Here is a 6,743-nt window from a genome sequence, read left to right as displayed (position 1 = left end):
AGTTTGGAGGAGCGGTACGAGTTGTTTCCCATCTATTCACCCTCCTCTCCTCTGCACAGCAATCGGTTTAATCATGTTCCCGTCTTTCCTGTGGGGCCAGATGAGATTTATCTATTTGGGCCTTTCAATTTAGGAGAGCAAGTATTTTTAGAAGCAGATAAATGTGCTGGTCAAAGCCCAGTGAAACTCAGCACAGTACCTGGTCTTACGTAACTTCCTAAACATTGTTGAATTTCAGGGTGATGCAATAAAATTCATGACCATGAAAAGAGTAATGGGAGTTAAAACCTCAGGAAAAAAGACCTTACAGCTTCCACAGCAACATCAGCTTGGCTGTATCAACGTCACAATATTCTTAACTCTCACTTTTCTGATTATATCCACATGCAGCTTACATAAATCTTACACTGTCTGTACAAATGATTTCAACGCTTGCCAGAACAGCGACAGTGATGCTGCCTTGCCCTGCCGTGCAATTTCAGTAAGCACCTGAAAGATGGAATTAACAGAGCAGGAGGGGATCGCTTTGCGATGGATGCCTCCGGGCAGCAAAAGGGAAGCTGTAAAAGTCTCTAGGAATACTGCAAAGAAAGGCAGGGAACGCGCAGGTTTCCCCCACCTGCCATTTCTCCCGACTACAGAGTGGACATGGGTTTATTTAGACCTTTCAGCTGTTAGAATCAACACACTCATACCCGACTTCCTCGGTTGCTTACAATATTTATCATCTCCCAACTGGTTCCCTTTCCCAGCCCTGTCCTTGTGCATCTGTCTGCCTCCAGTATCAGTCTTCAGCATGTGATTTTCTTATCCTTAAGACCCCAAAACCCAAAGCAATTTTACCCGAGCTCTGTAAAGAAAAAATACTCTACTTTTACAGGGAGACTGAAGACGTAAGTTGCTAAAAAAGGAATTTAAACTTCCATACCTACAAAAAGGTTGCTAGAAACTGCATGAAAGTGTTAGTCTTCAAGGTAAAGACCAGTTTACAGCCTGTTCTCACTTGTGGCACAGCTTCCAGCTGCTCACTAACCAAACCCGGAGATAATGACATTCTGGCAAAGGTGCTTTGCACGGTTTTCCAGTGCAAAGGAAACGAGTATCTGTGCTTGGCAACCAAATTCCTCCTTGGAAAGTTCCGAACAAAAGACAAAGTCAATAAACTGCCGAGTTCAGCTTAAGAACAATAAACCATCGGGTCCACAGCAACATGTTTCAGTTCCCAGTTGAGCCTCTGAACCAGCCCTTCCCAGCTGCACGCTAAAACTCTGGAGAGGGCCAAACGCTGCCTCCTCATAATTCCCCCGGGGCTAATACTTAAAGTGAACATCCATAAACTATTAATTTATCTAAATGACCATAGCTCCCATCTACCCTATAAACATAGGATCCATACTTGAAAATTTAGCTATGGCCATGAAAGTCCGTAATGAAAAATTGCTTCCACGCGGCGTTTGAAGATTGCCCTGTTTTACACTGGGGTAAATGCCACCACCTTCCTCTCGCAGGCGCAGTTTTAGACCTGTGGCAATCCTTGTACGTAGGTAGCACCAGCTGAAAAATTACTTAATTCTCACATAGCTTGTAGATGGCCACCAATTTAAAGCACTTGCACCTAAGAAAGAGAATCTGTAAAAAAGCGAAGGTTCAAATCTGCAGAAACGGAAGAAAAGCTTTTGCCTTATCATCTTCTCCTGCCCCCTCCAATTCCTTCTCCTCTCCAGTCAGTCTCCGATATTTTTTAAAGACGGATGGGTTATTTTTTTTTTTTTTTAATCTTACCATGCCCATGTGTATTTTTAGCCATTAGCCCTGAAGAAGGCCCTGGAATAAAGATTCTCTTTGTGATTTTCAGTATCCAGGTTTTACCTATTTTTAAATTCAGCTTCTGTCTCGAGCAATTTTATGGTCCGCAAATGAATTTCAAAACCTTTGCCTGACAATCCAATTGGCAAAGAAACAAATAGAACTCCAAATGCTTTTTTAAGTTGAATAATAATCTCTTGAAGACATGGGGTTTAAGTGCGTACTGATGGCAGTTTTGAAGTTGCTGATGAGCTCTCCTGTAACATCCCAAGGCAACAAGGATTTTCTTTACAAAGGCCAGGGAGAACTAATGAAAATACCTGGTCAATAGGGACTTGAAATAAGGGCCTGTATGTTAAAGGGCAGATAAAGCATAAGATCTTTAGGAGGTTTATAATCCTATAATGCACACTGCAAGGGGATTACCCTTTTAAAAATATTTATAATCCTATAATGGACAACCAAGACCAGTGACCTAATAGGTATGAACCGAAGGTAAGTGAACCAAGAGCATTTGGGTGTGAAATGAAGTACCCTGGGATAACACACTAACGAGCATCCCATCCCCAGTGGGACCATGAGGACACGAGGGAGGAAAAGCATTAAATACTCCGTGCAGATGGATCAGGATCTAACGCACAAAATAAGAAGTGTTACCTATTAACATCGTTCAAATGAAAAAGTCCAAGTTATTGGATAAGAGCCAGGCAATCTCCCAGAATGCTTAATAATTCAACAAGCCAGGAATAGCCAGAGTACCTTTACCATTATGTTTAGTTAAAGACCACAGAGATTAGAAAACACATTATCCATCTCAGAGGCGATTCTTTCCATGTTACAAGTCCCTTAACGACCTTTACCATCTCTCCCTCTCTCTCTCTCTCTTTTAATAAGGCTGAGCAAATGGGACTTCATTTTATCTGATTGCCACAGACTAGTAGTATTAATTATTCATGCTCATACTCTCTCTTGTTAACGCAGTGCATTAGACTAATTTCCCTCTTTACCACGCGACTCGGGCAAGTCTCAACCTGTGACCACCGTCCTCAGACAGACGCGCCAAGAAGCTGGCGAATTCATGAGCCCAGGCAGGGGAAGAAAGGAAAAGTTACTGTACTGTACTTGAGGAAACTGCAGTGGGTACAGGGAACTCTCCTTAAATGCTGTCCAAGAAAGAAGACTAAATTAATTCACAAAGAATTAAGGTCTCTGTAGCCAGAAGAGCTAAGCCATGAGCTTTGTTACATCTTGCAGCTAAGTGAGGTCAAGCATGGTCGATGTACTCTGGCTGAGATACTTCCAAGGAACTGAAGGAAATGTTGTTGATGGAGCTCTTCCATGCATGTCCAATACCCCAGCAGGTGTTTTGGGATCCTGTGTGGTTGGAGATGTCTTTTTTGGATGGAACATTAAAACAACAAATCCCCAAGCACTTGTTATCAAAGAGCCTGTGGTACTTTCAGCGAGAGCCGGGGTGTTCAACCCACTGTCCTGGCTGACAGCCAGCAGACAACTGCTTTGTGAAATCGCTAGTTTCCCTCCACAACCGCATTTCTGCTTCTTGTCAGAAGTTACCACATAGCGGGGCTGGTAAAAATGGAGCTGTCTCTCAGAACAGGCCAAAGTGCTCTGTATATACAGTATATTTAGTTCTTATTTAGATGAAGTATCGATAATAAATATTAGCAAAAAGTATATAGAAAAACCACACTCAAAACCTACATCCTTTTCCTTAGTGACTAACACATGGGATACATTAAAAAACCACTTTCTCAGAGAAAAATGTCTAGGATGGAGTTTTCTAACTGCCATGTTAGAGACAGAGGATCAAAACAAAAATCTCTGAGTTCCACAGAGGAACAAGCACAAGACTGGGAACAAGCACAAGACTGGGAACAGAATCTGCATTTATTTTCAGATTATGTTTCTCCCCCTTTCCTTCTGCCCATCCCTCTGCCAAGCAGAAAAAACAATGCTTGAATACACACAAATATGGCCAGCAAAAGAAAGGGTCAGGAAATTTCAAGTCCACCGCGAATAAAAAGGGATCTGGTTTTCGCTGGGGTCAAAGCCATGCGGTTCAAAGCGGTAAGGCTATGGCAAACGCCTTCGCGGCAGAACTCATCAAATTAAGTACAACATATGGTACGCACTGCTGCAAGTTAGAATTTTATTTCTAAAGGGATGTGGAAAAAGAGTATTTTCAAAGTTTACAAGCCTCGGGGGCGCAGTTTCCCCGTGCAAATGTGTTGAATTGCCTCCTGTAAATATGGCACATAACACTGCAACAACAACAAAAATATTTGCCTATTAACAAATGCAAGGTCAGCGTATTGATACTTGTACACAGAGATAAGTGTTCTGGCTCCATAAATTTAAGGATGAGCTAAGATTTAAAAGGAGCAGCTGAGGGAGACAGACAGACAATCAGAGAGAAAGAAAAAGAGTAAATCATACACAAAACAGCCAGTAAAAAAAAAAATAAGAAAAGCAGTTAATATACATGAATAATGGATGTTTGATTTAAAAGCAGTTTACTCCAATATGATGTAATTTTTGACAATCAGCCAGAGAGACTATTTTGCAAGTTCTTGCCAGATATAAGTCATTGTGTAAAGCTGGTAACACAACCGCTTCTCCAAGCATGTGGAAAATTGACTTTCATGCCATCCTAAAGGTGACTTTACGCTGCCAAACGAGAACTCTTATTTTGCATGTGCTGAGCTGCACCAAGCAGCCTCATGTGATGCTTAAAGACTCACACAGAGAACTGCAAAAACAACAGAGTCTAAACAGTTTGCAGCAAACCCAGCAGCACGAGCAGCCAGCCCTCCGCACTACCCGCTCCTCCAGATAGCCGCGCCTGGCATAAAAGTTACACACTGAGCTGAAGACAAGCGGAGTTCAGATTTTCCTTTTAAGTTTTCATCTAACTGGAGTTAAAAAGTAAGACTCCAAGCTGGTAGCACAGAGAGCCAAGTGTTGTGCAGGCAGGCAGCGTGCGAGCTCCGGCACAGCGACTGCCAGGGCACCTGCAGCCTCACTGTTCCAGCACTGGACACTGCCTGAGCCGGGGCTGCCAGTGGCCAGGGCTTTGCCAGCCTCGCTGGGCTTGTGATGCGGACAGATGTCTGCTAGGACCTGGAATGAGGTCACCAGACTCATCTGACTTGTGGCTGCAGGCTGATGTAGGAGTTCAGGTACTGGTTGATGAAAGGTATTATGTTTACCCACTGAACCACCCCCTCACTAAAACACCAGCCCTAGCCCAGAAACAGTTTCCCCAACCTAAAGGTAGCACAGGGAAAAGGAAGGCGAGGTGATTCTCCAAAACAGAATGATTTGCTTGGTTGCATAGATGATTACCTCGAACGCTCATGGCACAACCTAGCAGCTGTATTATCAGAACGCGAGACACTTACCTAAGCAGCTGTGCCAGTTTTGAGGCGCTCATATTAACGTACAAAGGGGGGGAAAAAACAGCAGAATGTCACAAACATTAGTCAATAGAAAAAATATTTTTCTTCCTTGCAAAATGATTTCTGGTCATTTCCAAACATGGCAAAACCCAAGATGGATGATTGCTACCTTTCTGCAAGAGAGGGTTAATCGATACATCATGCCCAATTTAGGCAAGGAAAGCTTCTGGTCTCTCTGCCGGACTGTACTTCCTGCAGTGTCTGACTTACACAACGTTCCATGGTTCAGCCCCTCAGAAGGAGTTCCCTCCCTCTCTCCCCTTTGTGGTACCAAAGAGTTTAGAATGAATAAGGTATTTAAAACACCTTCCACCTTCAAAGATCTGCCAAGAGTCTACAGTCCTACAGCTCCCCTAAGAGAAACTTCCGGGCAAGCCTCACAGGTTTAAATTCACCAGTTACGACCTGTCCTTCTACCGAGGTGAAAACAAGGGTTCATAAAGACCAGCTGATTGAAAACTGGAGTATTTACAAGGGCCACAGTGGTCAACAAAACTGAAAAAAACCCCCATTTTTAAAACAAGAAAAGTCAAGATAAAAAAATTTGAAGCCTTTGAAACTCCATGAGAACTGGAGACATTACGACACCAGAAAAGACAACGGAAGCTTGCTGGTTAACAAAGAGGACAATTTTAGCTAAAATAAGGTGAGAGAAAGATGTAACGGCTTATATAAAGCAGCTATGACCTAAATACATCATCCAAGAGAGACTCTGAAGTATAAATTTCAACCTGAAGTACTATTTAAAATTTGTTTTTCACTTACTATTAGTTCATAACATCCATTTCAAGGGGTAAATTCTACTGGATATACTCACACTAGCAGGCAGTTGAAGAACTCTGTGAAAACATTAAATACAGGAGCAAAACTAGGCAGCATTTCGGTCACAGATGAGAAGGAACACGTGATGTTCAATGCCATGTGTAACACAAAAAGAGTCCTTCAGCTGCATGAGTTTAAAACAAAATCCTCTTGCACGCTGTATCAAGTTCCTTTAGTGGAAAAAAACCCAAATCCTCCCATGCTGATTACCTTCTATCACTAAGAACTGTTGAATACATTAAAAAAATCCAACTAAATTTTAAATATAAGAGAAAGTTGTGAGTTTCTTAGGGGTTTTTTTCCCCCAAGAGAAAAAAGCACCTATAAACTTCATAGAAATAATCCACGAGCAGGAGAGAGCTCACCTGAAGCTACAGCAGCCCAGATTTACCTGACAGCAGACAGTCCATTCAGGAAAGCTCATAAATAGACCAACTATTGAGAAAAGCTTCAGTCAGATCCTACGGTCAGCGAGAACTGCATCAGAATTCAGATGCTGCTAATCCTGACAGTTGTAGCACTACCTGTCTTAAGAGGTTTATATCCTGCCACGGAGAGGACCAAAGCCAGCTGCAGTTTAAATCTGTGCATTTCACTTTATATACAATGCTCAACCCCAACGTTCCAACGTGTGAA

General features: G+C 42.5%; 1 protein-coding gene across 1 annotated transcript in view; it reads right to left on the bottom strand.

Annotated features, from left to right (window-relative positions):
- Positions 1-6,743, bottom strand: part of FBXW8 (F-box and WD repeat domain containing 8) — a gene marked incomplete at its 5' end in the record, with an annotated part of 40,653 nt that overhangs the window by 7,299 nt on the left and 26,611 nt on the right. The window lies entirely within an intron of this gene.

The sequence above is a fragment of the Buceros rhinoceros genome, unplaced genomic scaffold (assembly GCF_000710305.1).
Source record: "Buceros rhinoceros silvestris isolate BGI_N320 unplaced genomic scaffold, ASM71030v1 scaffold19504, whole genome shotgun sequence".
Taxonomy (NCBI): domain Eukaryota; kingdom Metazoa; phylum Chordata; class Aves; order Bucerotiformes; family Bucerotidae; genus Buceros; species Buceros rhinoceros.
This window is presented reverse-complemented; position numbering and strand designations above follow the sequence as displayed.